Genomic DNA, 17,664 nt, shown 5'->3' on the forward strand with positions numbered 1-17,664 from the left:
AGCCCCTTCACTCGGGACAGGAGCCCCTTCACTCGGGACAGGAGCATCCTTCACTCGGGACAGGAACCCCCTTCCCTCGGGACAGGAGCCCCTTCACTCGGGACAGGAGCCCCTTCACTCGGGACAGGAGCCCCTGCACTCGGGGCAGGAGCCCCTTCACTCGGGACAGGAGCCCCTTCAATCGGGACAGGAGCCTCCTTCACTGGGGACAGGAGCCACTTCACTGGGGACAGGAGCCCCTTCACTCGGGACAGGAGCCCCTTCACTCGGGACAGGAGCCCCTTCACTCCGGACAGGAGCCCATTCACTCGGGACAGGAGCCCCTTCACTCGGGACATGAGCCCCTTCACTCGGGACAGGAGCCCCTTCACTCAGGACAGGAGCCACTCCACTCGGGTCAGGAGCCTCCTTCACTCGGGACAGGAGCCTCTTCCCTCGGGACAGGAGCCCCTTCACTTGGGACAGGAGCCCCTTCACTCGGGACAGGAGCCCCTTCACTCGGGACAGGAGCATCCTTCACTCGGGACAGGAACCCCCTTCCCTCGGGACAGGAGCCCCTTCACTCGGGACAGGAGCCCCTTCACTCGGGACAGGAGCCCCTGCACTCGGGGCAGGAGCCCCTTCACTCGGGACAGGAGCCCCTTCAATCGGGACAGGAGCCTCCTTCACTGGGGACAGGAGCCACTTCACTGGGGACAGGAGCCCCTTCACTCGGGACAGGAGCCCCTTCACTCGGGACAGGAGCCCCTTCACTCGGGACAGGAGCCCCTTCACTCTGGACAGAAGACCCTTCACTCGGGACAGGAGCCTCCTTCACTCGGGACAGGAGCCCCTTCACTCGGGACCGGAGCCTCCTTCACCGGTGACAGGAGCCCCTTCACTCGGGACAGGAGCCTCCTTCACTCGGGACAGGAGCCCCTTCACTCGGGAAAGGAGCCCCTTCACTCGGGACAGGAGCCCCTTCACTCGGGACAGGAGCCCCTTCACTCGGGTCAGGAGCCCCTTCACTCGGGAAAGGAGCCCCTTCACTCGGGGCAGGAGCCCCTTCACTCGGGAAAGGAGCCCCTTCACTCGGGACAGGAGCCCCTTCACTCGGGACAGGAGCTTCCTTCACTCGGGACAGGAGCCCCTTCACTCGGGACAGGAGCCTCCTTCACTGGGGCCAGGAGCCCCTTCACTGGGGACAGGAGCCCCTTCACTCGGGACAGGAGCCCCTTCACTCGGGACAGGAGCCCCTTCACTCGGGACAGGAGCCTCCTTCACTCTGGACAGAAGACCCTTCACTCGGGACAGGAGCCCCTTCACTCGGGACAGGAGCCTCCTTCACTCTGGACAGAAGACCCTTCACTCGGGACAGGAGCCTCCTTCACTCGGGACAGGAGCCCCTTCACTCGGGACCGGAGCCTCCTTCACCGGGGACAGGAGCCCCTTCACTCGGGACAGGAGCCTCCTTCACTCGAGACAGGAGCCCCTTCACTCGGGACAGGAGCCCCTTCACTGGGGACAGGAGCCCCTTCACTCGGGACAGGAGCCCCTTCACTGGGGACAGGAGCCCCTTCACTCGGGACAGGAGCCCCTTCACTCGGGACAGGAGCCCCTTCACTCGGGACAGGAGCCCCTTCACTCCGGACAGGAGCCCATTCACTCGGGACAGGAGCCTGATTCACTGGGGACAGGAGCCCCTTCACTCGGGACATGAGCCCCTTCACTCGGGACAGGAGCCCCTTCACTCAGGACAGGAGCCACTTCACTCGGGTCAGGAGCCTCCTTCACTCGGGACAGGAGCCCTTTCACTCGGGACAGGAGCCCCTTCACTCGGGACAGGAGCCTCCTTCACTCGGGACAGGAGCCCCTTCACTCGGGACAGGAGCCCCTTCACTGGGGACAGGAGCCCCTTCACTCGGGACAGGAGCCCCTTCACTCGGGACAGGAGCCCCTTCACTCGGGACAGGAGCCCCTTCACTCAGGACAGGAGCCACTTCACTCGGGTCAGGAGCCTCCTTCACTCGGGACAGGAGCCCCTTCCCTCGGGACAGGAGCCCCTTCACTTGGGACAGGAGCCCCTTCACTCGGGACAGGAGCCCCTTCACTCGGGACATGAGCATCCTTCACTCGGGACAGGAACCCTCTTCCCTCGGGACAGGAGCCCCTTCACTCGGGACAGGAGCCCCTTCACTCGGGACAGGAGCCCCTGCACTCGGGGCAGGAGCCCCTTCACTCGGGACAGGAGCCCCTTCACTCGGGACAGGAGCCTCCTTTACTGGGGACAGGAGCCCCTTCACTCTGGACAGAAGACCATTCACTCGGGACAGGAGCCCCTTCACTCGGGACCGGAGCCTCCTTCACCGGGGACAGGAGCCCCTTCACTCGGGACAGGAGCCTCCTTCACTCGAGACAGGAGCCCCTTCACTTGGGACAGGAGCCCCTTCACTGGGGACAGGAGCCCCTTCACTCGGGACAGGAGCCCCTTCACTGGGGACAGGAGCCCCTTCAATCGGGACAGGAGCCTCTTCACTCGGGACAGGAGCCCCTTCACTCGGGACAGGAGCCCCTTCACTCGGGACAGGAGCCCCTTCACTCGGGACAGGAGCCCCTTCACTCCGGACAGGAGCCCCTTCACTGGGGACAGGAGCCTGATTCACTGGGGACAGGAGCCCCTTCACTCGGGACATGAGCCCCTTCACTCGGGACAGGAGCCCCTTCACTCAGGACAGGAGCCACTTCACTCGGGTCAGGAGCCTCCTTCACTCGGGACAGGAGCCGCTTCCCTCGGGACAGGAGCCCCTTCACTTGGGACAGGAGCCCCTTCACTTGGGACAGGAGCCCCTTCACTCGGGACAGGAGCATCCTTCACTCGGGACAGGAACCCCCTTCCCTCGGGACAGGAGCCCCTTCACTCGGGACAGGAGCCCCTTCACTCGGGACAGGAGCCCCTGCACTCGGGGCAGGAGCCCCTTCACTCGGGACAGGAGCCCCTTCAATCGGGACAGGAGCCTCCTTCACTGGGGACAGGAGCCCCTTCACTGGGGACAGGAGCCCCTTCACTCGGGACAGGAGCCCCTTCACTCGGGACAGGAGCCCCTTCACTCGGGACAGGAGCCCCTTCACTCTGGACAGAAGACCCTTCACTCGGGACAGGAGCCTCCTTCACTCGGGACAGGAGCCCCTTCACTCGGGACCGGAGCCTCCTTCACCGGGGACAGGAGCCCCTTCACTCGGGACAGGAGCCTCCTTCACTCGGGACAGGAGCCCCTTCACTCGGGAAAGGAGCCCCTTCACTCGGGACAGGAGCCCCTTCACTCGGGACAGGAGCCCCTTCACTCGGGTCAGGAGCCCCTTCACTCGGGAAAGGAGCCCCTTCACTCGGGGCAGGAGCCCCTTCACTCGGGAAAGGAGCCCCTTCACTCGGGACAGGAGCCCCTTCACTCGGGACAGGAGCTTCCTTCACTCGGGACAGGAGCCCCTTCACTCGGGACAGGAGCCTCCTTCACTGGGGCCAGGAGCCCCTTCACTGGGGACAGGAGCCCCTTCACTCGGGACAGGAGCCCCTTCACTCGGGACAGGAGCCCCTTCACTCGGGACAGGAGCCTCCTTCACTCTGGACAGAAGACCCTTCACTCGGGACAGGAGCCCCTTCACTCGGGACAGGAGCCTCCTTCACTCGGGACAGGAGCCCCTTCACTCGGGACCGGAGCCTCCTTCACCGGGGACAGGAGCCCCTTCACTCGGGACAGGAGCCTCCTTCACTCGAGACAGGAGCCCCTTCACTCGGGACAGGAGCCCCTTCACTGGGGACAGGAGCCCCTTCACTCGGGACAGGAGCCCCTTCACTGGGGACAGGAGCCCCTTCACTCGGGACAGGAGCCCCTTCACTCGGGACAGGAGCCCCTTCACTCGGGACAGGAGCCCCTTCACTCCGGACAGGAGCCCATTCACTCGGGACAGGAGCCTGATTCACTGGGGACAGGAGCCCCTTCACTCGGGACATGAGCCCCTTCACTCGGGACAGGAGCCCCTTCACTCAGGACAGGAGCCACTTCACTCGGGTCAGGAGCCTCCTTCACTCGGGACAGGAGCCCTTTCACTCGGGACAGGAGCCCCTTCACTCGGGACAGGAGCCCCTTCACTCGGGACAGGAGCCCCTTCACTGGGGACAGGAGCCCCTTCACTGGGGACAGGAGCCCCTTCACTCGGGACAGGAGCCCCTTCACTCGGGACAGGAGCCCCTTCACTCGGGACAGGAGCCCCTTCACTCGGGACAGGAGCCCCTTCACTCGGGACAGGAGCCCCTTCACTCGGGACAGGAGCCCCTTCCCTCGGGTCAGGAGCCCCTTCACTCGGGAAAGGAGCCCCTTCACTCGGGACAGGAGCCCCTTCACTCGGGACAGGAGCTTCCTTCACTCGGGACAGGAGCCCCTTCACTCGGGACAGGAGCCCCTGCACTCGGGGCAGGAGCCCCTTCACTCGGGACAGGAGCCCCTTCACTCGGGACAGGAGCCTCCTTCACTGGGGACAGGAGCCCCTTCACTGGGGACAGGAGCCCCTTCACTCGGGACAGGAGCCCCTTCACTCGGGACAGGAGCCCCTTCACTCGGGACAGGAGCCCCTTCACTCTGGACAGAAGACCCTTCACTCGGGACAGGAGCCTCCTTCACTCGGGACAGGAGCCCCTTCACTCGGGACCGGAGCCTCCTTCACCGGGGACAGGAGCCCCTTCACTCGGGACAGGAGCCTCCTTCACTCGAGACAGGAGCCCCTTCACTCGGGACAGGAGCCCCTTCACTGGGGACAGGAGCCCCTTCACTCGGGACAGGAGCCCCTTCACTGGGGACAGGAGCCCCTTCACTCGGGACAGGAGCCCCTTCACTCGGGACAGGAGCCCCTTCACTCGGGACAGGAGCCCCTTCACTCCGGACAGGAGCCCATTCACTCGGGACAGGAGCCTGATTCACTGGGGACAGGAGCCCCTTCACTCGGGACATGAGCCCCTTCACTCGGGACAGGAGCCCCTTCACTCAGGACAGGAGCCACTTCACTCGGGTCAGGAGCCTCCTTCACTCGGGACAGGAGCCCTTTCACTCGGGACAGGAGCCCCTTCACTCGGGACAGGAGCCCCTTCACTCGGGACAGGAGCCCCTTCACTCGGGACAGGAGCCCCTTCACTGGGGACAGGAGCCCCTTCACTCGGGACAGGAGCCCCTTCACTCGGGACAGGAGCCCCTTCACTCGGGACAGGAGCCCCTTCACTCGGGACAGGAGCCCCTTCACTCGGGACAGGAGCCCCTTCACTCGGGACAGGAGCCCCTTCACTCAGGACAGGAGCCACTTCACTCGGGTCAGGAGCCTCCATCACTCGGGACAGGAGCCCCTTCCCTCGGGACAGGAGCCCCTTCACTTGGGACAGGAGCCCCTTCACTCGGGACAGGAGCCCCTTCACTCGGGACATGAGCATCCTTCACTCGGGACAGGAACCCCCTTCCCTCGGGACAGGAGCCCCTTCACTCGGGACAGGAGCCCCTTCACTCGGGCAGGAGCCCCTGCACTCGGGGCAGGAGCCCCTTCACTCGGGACAGGAGCCCCTTCACTCGGGACAGGAGCCTCCTTTACTGGGGACAGGAGCCCCTTCACTGCGGACAGGAGCCCCTTCACTCGGGACAGGAGCCCCTTCACTCGGGACAGGAGCCCCTTCACTCTGGACAGAAGACCATTCACTCGGGACAGGAGCCCCTTCACTCGGGACCGGAGCCTCCTTCACCGGGGACAGGAGCCCCTTCACTCGGGACAGGAGCCTCCTTCACTCGAGACAGGAGCCCCTTCACTCGGGACAGGAGCCCCTTCACTGGGGACAGGAGCCCCTTCACTCGGGACAGGAGCCCCTTCACTGGGGACAGGAGCCCCTTCACTCGGGACAGGAGCCCCTTCACTGGGGACAGGAGCCCCTTCACTCGGGACAGGAGCCCCTTCACTCGGGACAGGAGCCCCTTCACTCGGGACAGGAGCCCCTTCACTCCGGACAGGAGCCCATTCACTCGGGACAGGAGCCTGATTCACTGGGGACAGGAACCCCTTCACTCGGGACATGAGCCCCTTCACTCGGGACAGGAGCCCCTTCACTCAGGACAGGAGCCACTTCACTCGGGTCAGGAGCCTCCTTCACTCGGGACAGGAGCCGCTTCCCTCGGGACAGGAGCCCCTTCACTTGGGACAGGAGCCCCTTCACTTGGGACAGGAGCCCCTTCACTCGGGACAGGAGCATCCTTCACTCGGGACAGGAACCCCCTTCCCTCGGGACAGGAGCCCCTTCACTCGGGACAGGAGCCCCTTCACTCGGGACAGGAGCCCCTGCACTCGGGGCAGGAGCCCCTTCACTCGGGACAGGAGCCCCTTCAATCGGGACAGGAGCCTCCTTAACTGGGGACAGGAGCCCCTTCACTGGGGACAGGAGCCCCTTCACTCGGGACAGGAGCCCCTTCACTCGGGACAGGAGCCCCTTCACTCGGGACAGGAGCCACTTCACTCTGGACAGAAGACCCTTCACTCGGGACAGGAGCCTCCTTCACTCGGGACAGGAGCCCCTTCACTCGGGACCGGAGCCTCCTTCACCGGGGACAGGAGCCCCTTCACTCGGGACAGGAGCCTCCTTCACTCGGGACAGGAGCCCCTTCACTCGGGAAAGGAGCCCCTTCACTCGGGACAGGAGCCCCTTCACTCGGGACAGGAGCCCCTTCACTCGGGTCAGGAGCCCCTTCACTCGGGAAAGGAGCCCCTTCACTCGGGGCAGGAGCCTCTTCACTCGGGACAGCAGCCTCCTTCACTCGGGACAGGAGCCCCTTCCCTCGGGTCAGGAGCCCCTTCACTCGGGAAAGGAGCCCCTTCACTCGGGACAGGAGCCCCTTCACTCGGGACAGGAGCTTCCTTCACTCGGGACAGGAGCCCCTTCACTCGGGACAGGAGCCCCTGCACTCGGGGCAGGAGCCCCTTCACTCGGGACAGGAGCCCCTTCACTCGGGACAGGAGCCTCCTTCACTGGGGACAGGAGCCCCTTCACTGGGGACAGGAGCCCCTTCACTCGGGACAGGAGCCCCTTCACTCGGGACAGGAGCCCCTTCACTCGGGACAGGAGCCCCTTCACTCTGGACAGAAGACCCTTCACTCGGGACAGGAGCCTCCTTCACTCGGGACAGGAGCCCCTTCACTCGGGACCGGAGCCTCCTTCACCGGGGACAGGAGCCCCTTCACTCGGGACAGGAGCCTCCTTCACTCGAGACAGGAGCTCCTTCACTCGGGACAGGAGCCCCTTCACTGGGGACAGGAGCCCCTTCACTCGGGACAGGAGCCCCTTCACTGGGGACAGGAGCCCCTTCACTCGGGACAGGAGCCCCTTCACTCGGGACAGGAGCCCCTTCACTCCGGACAGGAGCCCATTCACTCGGGACAGGAGCCTGATTCACTGGGGACAGGAGCCCCTTCACTCGGGACATGAGCCCCTTCACTCGGGACAGGAGCCCCTTCACTCTGGACAGGAGCCACTTCACTCGGGTCAGGAGCCTCCTTCACTCGGGACAGGAGCCCTTTCCCTCGGGACAGGAGCCCCTTCACTTGGGACAGGAGCCCCTTCACTCGGGACAGGAGCCCCTTCACTCGGGACAGGAGCATCCTTCACTCGGGACAGGAACCCCCTTCCCTCGGGACAGGAGCCCCTTCACTCGGGACAGGAGCCCCTTCACTCGGGACAGGAGCCCCTTCAATCGGGACAGGAGCCTCCTTCACTGGGGACAGGAGCCCCTTCACTGGGGACAGGAGCCCCTTCACTGGGGACAGGAGCCCCTTCCCTCGGGACAGGAGCCCCTTCACTCGGGACAGGAGCCTCCTTCACTCGGGACAGGAGCCCCTTCACTCGGGACCGGAGCCTCCTTCACCGGGGACAGGAGCCCCTTCACTCGGGACAGGAGCCTCCTTCACTCGAGACAGAAGCCCCTTCACTCGGGACAGGAGCCCCTTCACTGGGGACAGGAGCCCCTTCACTCGGGACAGGAGCCCCTTCACTGGGGACAGGAGCCCCTTCACTCGAGACAGGAGCCCCTTCACTCGGGACAGGAGCCCCTTCACTCGGGACAGGAGCCCCTTCACTCCGGACAGGAGCCCATTCACTCGGGACAGGAGCCTGATTCACTGGGGACAGGAGCCCCTTCACTCGGGACATGAGCCCCTTCACTCGGGACAGGAGCCCCTTCACTCAGGACAGGAGCCACTTCACTCGGGTCAGGAGCCTCCTTCACTCGGGACAGGAGCCCCTTCCCTCGGGACAGGAGCCCCTTCACTCGGGACAGGAGCCCCTTCACTCGGGTCAGGAGCCCCTTCACTCGGGAAAGGAGCCCCTTCACTCGGGGCAGGAGCCCCTTCACTCGGGTCAGGAGCCCCTTCACTCGGGAAAGGAGCCCCTTCACTCGGGGCAGGAGCCCCTTCACTCGGGACAGGAGCCCCTTCCCTCGGGTCAGGAGCCCCTTCACTCGGGAAAGGAGCCCCTTCCCTCGGGACAGGAGCCCCTTCACTCGGGACAGGAGCCCCTTCACTCGGGTCAGGAGCCCCTTCACTCGGGAAAGGAGCCCCTTCACTCGGGGCAGGAGCCCCTTCACTCGGGACAGCAGCCTCCTTCACTCGGGACAGGAGCCCCTTCATTCAGGACAGGAGCCCCTTCACTCGGGACAGGAGCCCCTTCACTCGGGACAGGAGCCCCTTCACTCGGGACAGGAGCCCCTTCACTCGGGGCAGGAGGCCCATCACTCGGGACAGGAGCCCCTTCACTCGGGACAGGAGCCTCCTTCACTCGGGACAGGAGCCCCTTCACTCAGGACAGGAGCCCCTTCACTCGGGACAGGAGCCCCTTCACTCGGGCCAGGAGCCCCTTCACTCGGGACAGGAGCCCCTTCACTCGGGACAGGAGCCTCCTTCACTCGGGACAGGAGCCCCTTCACTCGGGACAGGAGCCTCCTTCACTCGGGACAGGAGCCCCTTCACTCGGGACAGGAGCCCCTTCACTCGGGTCAGGAGCCCCTTCACTCGGGACAGGAGCCCCTTCACTCGGGACAGGAACCCCTTCACTCGGGACAGGAGCCCCTTCACTCGGGACAGGAGCCCCTTCACTCGGGACAGGAGCCCCTTCACTCGGGACAGGAGCCCCTTCACTCGGGACAGGAGCCCCTTCACTCGGGACAGGAGCCCCTTCACTCGGGACAGGAGCCCCTTCACTCGGGTCAGGAGCCCCTTCACTCGGGGCAGGAGCCCCTTCACTCGGTACAGGAGCCCCTTCACTCGGGACAGGAGCCCCTTCACTCGGGACAGGAGCCTCCTTCACTCGGGACAGGAGCCCCTTCACTCGGGACAGGAGCCCCTTCACTCGGGACAGGAGCCTCCTTCACTCGGGACAGGAGCCCCTTCACTCGGGACAGGAGCCCCTTCACTCGGGACAGGAGCCTCCTTCATATGCAAGGGGCCTAATGGCTGTTTTTTTATCGCCCCGCCCTTGGATGCTTGAAACATCGCTTGATCCAGTATGAGGTTGGACGCATTTCAGGTGTCTTTCATGCCTAATTTAAATACTGCTGGCTGGAATGGGTGGGAAGTCGACCGGCGGGATTTAAATAAAGCCCGAGAATTAAAATCCAGTCATTACAAATTGAACAAGGTTTCTTGAAATTGGACGGATTAATGGCTAACTGATTTTCTTGTTGCCTATTTTCTGACATTCTTGTGTATTTCAGAAGTCTTTCCAATGGCATGAGAGTGCATGATAGCCAATACATGGTTCAAACACTCACGCATTATGAGGCTTTTTACTCTTGTAACCGAATACAATAAACTCTTGTTTCAACGGCACTTAATCATCCGGAATACTTTAATAACCGGCAAATTAGATAACCAGTCATCTTGCTGAATCCATCCAGCACTCGTATTGCCGAGTCCGAGTCTCCCGCGGTGGCCGAGTTAGTCAGTGGTTTTTATTTTTGTTTGTGTTAAAAATTGCCTTGGTAGGTTATCCAGAATTTTTCATCAACCGGCACCATCCTGGTCCCATAGGTGCCGGATAAGAAAGAGTTTACTGTACCTGTAACTCACTAACGTTGATGAGTTACACTGTAAGCATTTTGGCCTCTTTGCTCTTGTTAGCTCACATAATTTTATTTGTAATTGAATCATTTTCTTCATAATGTCCAGTAAAATATTGATTTGACTAATCAGGATAATCTATCTTCAGAAGTGGATCTTAAGTCCCAGGGAGATGTAAATAATCTTCTTTGCTCCATGAAAGCAGTTATAAAAGCAATGACATAATGGGCTAGAAATTCATCTCGGACCGTGGCGCAAAACGGCGGTATTGGACCGGCCGCCCATTATACACAGCACCTGATATTCAGTTCTATTGACTGCAGTGGAACTGAATATCAGACGCTGCGAATAATGGCCGATCCGATACCGGCCAGTTTGCACCGCCGCCCGAGACGAATTTCTGGGCCAATATTATTATAAAAGCAAAATAGTGCGGATGCTGGAAATCTGAAATAAAAAGAGAAAATGCTGGAAATACTCAGCAGGTCGGGCAGCATCTGTGGAGAGAGAAACCGAGTTAACGTTTCAGGTCAATGACCTTTCATCAGATCTGGAAAAGGTTAGAGATGCAACAGGCTTTAAACAAGTGCAAGGGCAGGGAAAAGGGGGGAGGGGAGGAAAGAACAAAAGGGAAGGTCTGTGATAGGGTGAAAGACAGGAGAGATTAAATGACAAAAGGGATGATGGTGCAAGGCAAAAGAAGATGGTAATCGGGAAAAAGAAAGAAAGAAAAGATGGGTCTAGAGGAGCCTCACAGCGCCAGGGACCCGGGTTTGAATCCGGTCTCGGGTGACTGTCTGTGTGGAGTTTGCACATTCTCCCCGTGTTTGCGTGGGTTTCCTCCGGGTGCTCCGGTTTCCTCCCACAGTCCAAAGATGTGCGGGTTAGGTTGATTGGCTATGATAAATTGACCCTTAGTGTTAGGGGGATTAAATACGTGGAGTTACGGGGATCGGGTGGGATATGTGTCGGTGCAGGCTCGATGGGCCGAAATGGCCTCTATCTGCACTGTGGAGTTTCTGTGATTCTGAGGTGTAAATGGGAATATCAGAATCATCAGCATCAGCTGCCATCCGACAAAATGGAGGCAGAGGTTATGATCTGAAATAGTTGAACTCAATGTAGAGTCCGGAAGACTGTAAAGTGCCTAATAGAAAGATGAGGTGCTGCTCCTAGAGCTTATGTTGAGCTTCATTGGAACAATGTAGGAGGCCAAGGACAGAGAGGTTAGAATGGGAGTCGTCCGGAGAACTAAAATGACAGGCAACCGGAAGCATTGGTTTATGCTTAGGGACTGAATAGAGGTGTTCCACAAAGCGGTCACCAATTCTGCGTTTGGTCTCCCCATGTAGAGAAGACTGCATCATGAGCAGCGAATACAGTATACTAAATTGTAAGAGGTACAAGGAAATTGCTTGTAAATCCCAGTTGTTTGGGGCCCTGGACGGTGGGAAGGAAGGGGGTAAAAGGGCAGGTGTTACATTTCCTGTGCTTGCACGGGAAGGTGCTGTGAGAAGGGGAGGGGGTAATGGGGGTGATTGAGGAGTGGACCAGGGCGTTGCGGAGGGAATGGGGAGGGGAGGGGAAGATGTCTTTGGTGGTGGGATCATGCTGGAGGTGGTGGAAATGGCGGAGGAAAATCTGTTGAATGTGAAGAATGGTGGGGTGGAAGGTGAGGACAAGGGGTTCTGTGAGGGAGGGGGAGGGGTGTGAGAAGAAGTGTGGGAAATGGAACGGACATGGCCGAGGGCCCTGTCAACCACTGTGGAGTTGAATGCTCAGTTTAGGAAAAAGAAAGACATATTGGAAGCACTAGTATAGAAGGTGGCATTGTCGGAACAGGTTCGTCGGAACAGATGCGACAGACACGGAGACACTGGGAGAATAATATTATTCACTTGCTGCAAAATAATAGATTTATTCCTTTCCTCTATCATTCAGGGTTCCTTTGCAGTCCTGAATCATTTTTTTGGCAGTGCGACGCATTTTCCAAATTTAAACATTGAAATGTATATCGACAATTTATGTTCTGTAATTTATTTTATAAATCAACTTTTTCGGAAGGTTTGGCTCATAGTGCGGTTACCATGACCTTTCTTTGTATTTTACAACTAGCCAAGAAGAGCCATACGCGACTTTATCTGCAAGGAGTGAGCGTATAGCAAGAGCTGCTCAATTCCTACAATACTGGAAAGTGGACAAAGATAATATAGGCAGGAAAATGGTCGTACTTGTGTCGCCAAACCCTGAAATGATGTTGTGCTTGGCTGAAAGATGCCTCAGGTGATCATCTTTGACAATCAGTACATCTTTAAACAGTTATGGGTTGGTTGGATATGCCACAGTAGGATCAGAACTCACACCATACTTGTTTCATAGCGTGCCTCCACTGCTATCATGCTTGGTGTCAGATGCACTAACTTTGTCGATTGGTGTTGTGCCTTCTGATGTACTCTTACATTCACTTACAATAGGTGTCTGTTCTTTTTGATGTTCCATTTGTTTTACGAGTGACAGATTTTAATTAGAACATAGTTTCGCTTATGATAAGATCTTTCTTTTGCACTATTTTTGTATTTTTCCTTTATTTTTAATATAGCTTTTTAAAGTTAATGTTGTACTCATCAAGGTGAAGGATGTTGGAAAGTAGGGTACATTTTCTATCCATTATCACCATCTAGCCCTCCAGGTGGGGTTTAGCACGGCCAGCTGCCAAGTAAAACGCCTTTTACTCTGTTCAACAATGTGCCTTACAAATGAACAGCTCCCACTGCGACAGTGTGATTTTTCCACTTCTAACACCAGCTACCTAACGACTTCACTGTGTGAGAATGCCAATTAGTGCCAAATTAAGGGCAATTTTTGCTGCGAGCCCATACCCACTTGGATCTAAGTTGAGACGGCCCAAACTCACTTCACAGAGGCCTCTTGTAGCCAGAAAACAGAGGAGACGTTCATTACACTAGTCTGGGCTGGATTTGGACTCAGGCCCTACAAAGAGAAGTCAAATGTCTAACCCACCGACTTTCCAGGCTCCTTTTCCACTGTCTCAATCCGCCTCTCTAATTATACATCCTGTAATCAGGTGATGCGATGCAGTCTGAACACCTTTGCACAATCGGTGCTGTTCCAAATTTGGACCACCAAGAATGCTGTGGCTCTTTCTGATTTTCTTCCTACCAATTACCTACATTCTGTGCTTCATTTGATTACCCAACCAAGGACAGCAACTTCCCATCACCAGGAGACCAGATATAAACGCATGTAAAGATTATAATTTATCAGCAGGTTTCCTAGGCATTTGGCACTGCACGGCACCCGCACAAAGCCATTTTTGAATCCAACAGCAAAATACTGCTGATGCTGGAAATCTGAAATAACAACAGAAAATGCTGGAAACACTCAGCAGGTCAGGCAGCATCTGTGGAGAGAGAAACAGAGTTCATGGCCAGAATTTTGCCGGTGCTCAGGGGGCGTGTTTGGAGGTGGGATCTCCGGCAAAATCGCAAAGATTGACAGGAAACTCACTGTCAACCCGCCTCCAGGCAATCTTTCCTAGTGTAGGGTCCCCAATTTGCGCTTGGACCTGACACCTAGTGGCGGGAAGAGGATTATAGGCACTTAACTGCCTGTTAACAGGTAGTTAACAGGCTCTTTTTCAATTTTGACACTTCTACTTCGGGCTTCCCAACGTCTGGACACCACGCCAGGTAAGTGTGGTGTGTTGTAAGTCTGCTGTAATGTTTCTGCATTGATGACGGCTGCAGAAGTGGTATGAAGGATCCAATGATGCACTGGTGGGTTTCAGAGGTAAGAAAATGTTGGGAAATTAATTTTTAATGCATTTAGACTTTTCTGTAGGCAACAAGTTTTGAATTGGATGTCTAGTCCCACATCATTGGGAGAACCTCTCTCACCAGTGATGGATCACTTCTGTAACCTCACCTGCAGCTGCCATCTGTTCTAGCCTAAGGAGGGAGTCACTGGAGAGCCTGGGTGCAAGAGCTCACCTGTAAACAGTCATTGTCAGTGTTTGCAGCCCTTCAATGCTGTCAAACACTGAGAAATGAGCTGTCAAAGATAAATTGTGTGTGGTCCCTTTAAAAAAAACCAGCAGATGACGCATCATCAAATGGTGTCATCTGACCAGCTTCTTCTTAATTGGCTGGCAAGCCCGCAGGCCGGGTTTAACAAGGCCAATTGATGTAAAATCACGTCCTTGGGCCGGATGAAGTTGGAGACGGAACTGGGACCCGGAAACCAGCTGACCCGCTCCCAAGCCGCATCGATCGAGAAAATCGCAGCCGACGTTTCAGTTCGATGACCCTTCATCAGAACTTTGCCATTTTTGAATTCATTGCTATCGTAATGGCTATATTTTTTTTACCAAGATAAACACAAGCTCATTTTAAGGAGCCATTGGAGCTACTGATAATTGGTACAGTGCTGTATCAAGTGAGCTGATTTCATTGGGATATATTTTCATCATTATCTCTAGGCCAGTAATCTAGGGAACAGAACATCTGCCTTTTAAAGAAACTGCCTGATTTTCCTTCCTATGAAATAAATGGAATGAAGGTAGGATGGGTTCTGGAGAGGGTGGGCAATTGCTCCACCAGATTATCACCCAGGCAGTGAAGATGAAAATCGATCTGATAGTGACTATACATTTTACTAAATACATATTTGAAAAACTGGCTGCCTCATATGAGTTACGGTTCTATTTAAGTGTTGCTTCTCCATTTGCTTTGCAAAAATGCATAGAGGAGTGAATTTTCATGCCTCCGATTCCATCGGACAAGAGGTGGGCGTAACGAGCCCCTGCCTGCCTATGGAAATGGGACAAGGCCTGATATATTTTCATGATTGGGCTCCATTTGATTAATCTTGGTGAGCTGCCAACACTGAATCAGCACTGATGGGCGACTCGCTGATCAGGATGTGGTAGGAAATCTGGTAGCCCCTATGTGTAACTGAGCCGGAAGTAGAGCCTTAAACAGGGGTAGGCAATCCTGGGGGGACACGGAGTGAGCATCGGCAACACATGGGAAGATTTTTGTGGGGCCAGGAGGAGTATTAATAGGGAAAAAAATAGGCCACATAATTTCAGTTTGTCATTTCAGTATGTTTTCACATCATTATACCTCCTCGTGACACTTTTTTATTATTGTTCTTCAGAAATAACACTTCTTCATTCAGTCCTTTGTATCTCTTGTAGCAAGCCTGAAAACATGTTTTAGTCAACTTCCCATTTGTTATTTCTCAGTCATTTTATTCATATTGTGTTTTTATCAATATGATAACTTTGGAAGTAAATACATTAAAAACAAAAACAATTTGAAATCAGCTCCACAGTGTTTGTGTTTTGTTTCCTTAGCCTTTATGGATGTTTAGCCAAAACAAAGATCTAATGTAACAACACCAAGGGAATAGAGTCATGGCAAATTTTCCCTTTGCTTTCTGCATCATTTAAATTTACATGATAAGCTGACTTGCTGACAAATGCAAAGGGCAGACAGAGTTTAGGAAGTTCAGAGTTTTTTGACATGAACTGTCTGCTTTCAGTTAATGTGTCAAGTCTTGTTATATTCTTGAAGTTGAGCAACAGTATGATTAGGATGGAAATGGCTCATTCGTATCGTTTACTTAGGCAATAATGAATGAGAAAGCATGTGCACGTCGAGGCTTTTTATCGTGTTAGTGATTGTCTTGACATGAATGGAAGCTGAGTGCTGAAGCAGACGGTGGGACAATAAAAACTCCAACATACACATGGCTGTCCTCAGAAATCATACCCCATTTACTCATAAGTAAGTAGAAGTCAATCATTGCCATCAAATTAATATTTTAAAATCTAAGTAAACCTTTAAGTGCAGACATAAAAGCTGAGAAATTACCATTGTCAGTAATTTCTCCGAAATGCCTTACGTGTTCATATAACATTCTTTGATCAGCTATTTTAGCAGAGGACCTACCCCATTTAAAATAAACAGGTTAGTACTATAGCATTTGTCACTTGATAATAAACAGCAAAAACTTCTCTTAAACTAGTGTTTTACTGTTTACTGGCTCAATTCTACATTGCAACTATCAAACAACTTTTTAGAGGGATCAGAATGGGAACTTCATACTTCACTATTTGATACAAAATTTCAGCTCATTATTGACACAGATGCCTGTATTAAAATGGTGGAAAAATATTGTCACACAAACTCATTTCTTCCACTAATATTGACAAATATCATTTCTATGGAGTGTGCAAACTGAATTGAAACTTAGAATGATAGTCATTGGCTGATTCTTGATTTTACTAATACTCTTTGGTGTCTTCAATTTGGAAAGAACACCAGTCAATCAGAAATGTTCCTCCTGCCAACAAGTAGGACCCTGAAGAAAAGCATAAGTAGGCCTTCTTCTCCTTGATGAGACCAAGTGCTACAGATGTCCTACATATCTTGCTGTCCATACAATTAACTTTAACTTGTGCTCATCAGCCTCCTAGGACTCATATTGAGCATTATGGTATGTTTCCCATTTTCTAGTAAATAACCTCTAGCATTGCTCAGAGTGACTCTGAGGATATACAGGATGTAGCTGGTTGTTGCAATGGTGAAGTTGGCTTTGATCCAGGATCTGGTGGAGGACATGGTGGCATAGCTTGTCTGGTGCACATGTATGTAAACTGTGCATGTGTCCATTTAGAGAAACTCAGTGAGGCCCCCTGAAAGTTCCTTATTCAAAAAACAATTGTGTACCTTTTATTGCCATTGTGTTGTGAAGATTCTTTGGCCGCGATTTTAATTCAGCTGAGAGGGCGGGTTTGGAAGCGGGTCGGCAGCGAAAATCTGAAAAACTGCCGGCGGGATGTGAACCCGCCTCTGCACCGCCTCCACGCTACTTTCGTAAGTATTGGGTCAGCCGCTCCCGAACTGACCCAACACCAAACGGCGGGGAAGGCGCTTTGTTGTTTGATGTTTTGGCAAAGATTTTGCTACTCTACTGAACTTGTGAGTGTTCAAGCTGAGAGCCATCTGCAGTGTCACCTGTTTGGAATATCCTCAGGCCGCTTTGACTGTGCGCTTGAAAGCTTCTTTCCTCAACTGAAATCTATAGCAATGGTATAGGAACCATTTACACCCTCTCATCAGAAGAAACTTCTTTACCCAAAGAGTGGTGAGAATGTGAAACTCACTACCACAGGGAGTTGTTGAAGCAAATAGTATAGATGCATTTAAGGAGAGGCTGGACAAACATATGAGGGAGAAGGGAATAGAGGGTTATGCTGATAGAGTTAGATGAGAAAAGACAGGTGGAGGCTCGTGTGGAACATAAACGCCGGCATGGACTGGTTGGGAAAAATGGCCTGTTTCTGTGCCGCATATCTTATGTAATTTTATGTAATCCTGCTTGTCAGATTCTGATGAAGAGAGGCCGTGGCAACAGCACAACCAGTCACAACAGCAGCACCAGCACCAGGAGCGCCAACTTCCTCCTCAACCACCTGATGCTGCACAGGGCAGAGGGCCTCAACGCAGGGCTGCACCTCGCCGCAGGAGA

The sequence above is a fragment of the Somniosus microcephalus genome, chromosome 9 (assembly GCF_052327205.1).
Source record: "Somniosus microcephalus isolate GS21.2 chromosome 9, FLI_Smic_1.0, whole genome shotgun sequence".
Lineage (NCBI taxonomy): Eukaryota > Metazoa > Chordata > Chondrichthyes > Squaliformes > Somniosidae > Somniosus > Somniosus microcephalus.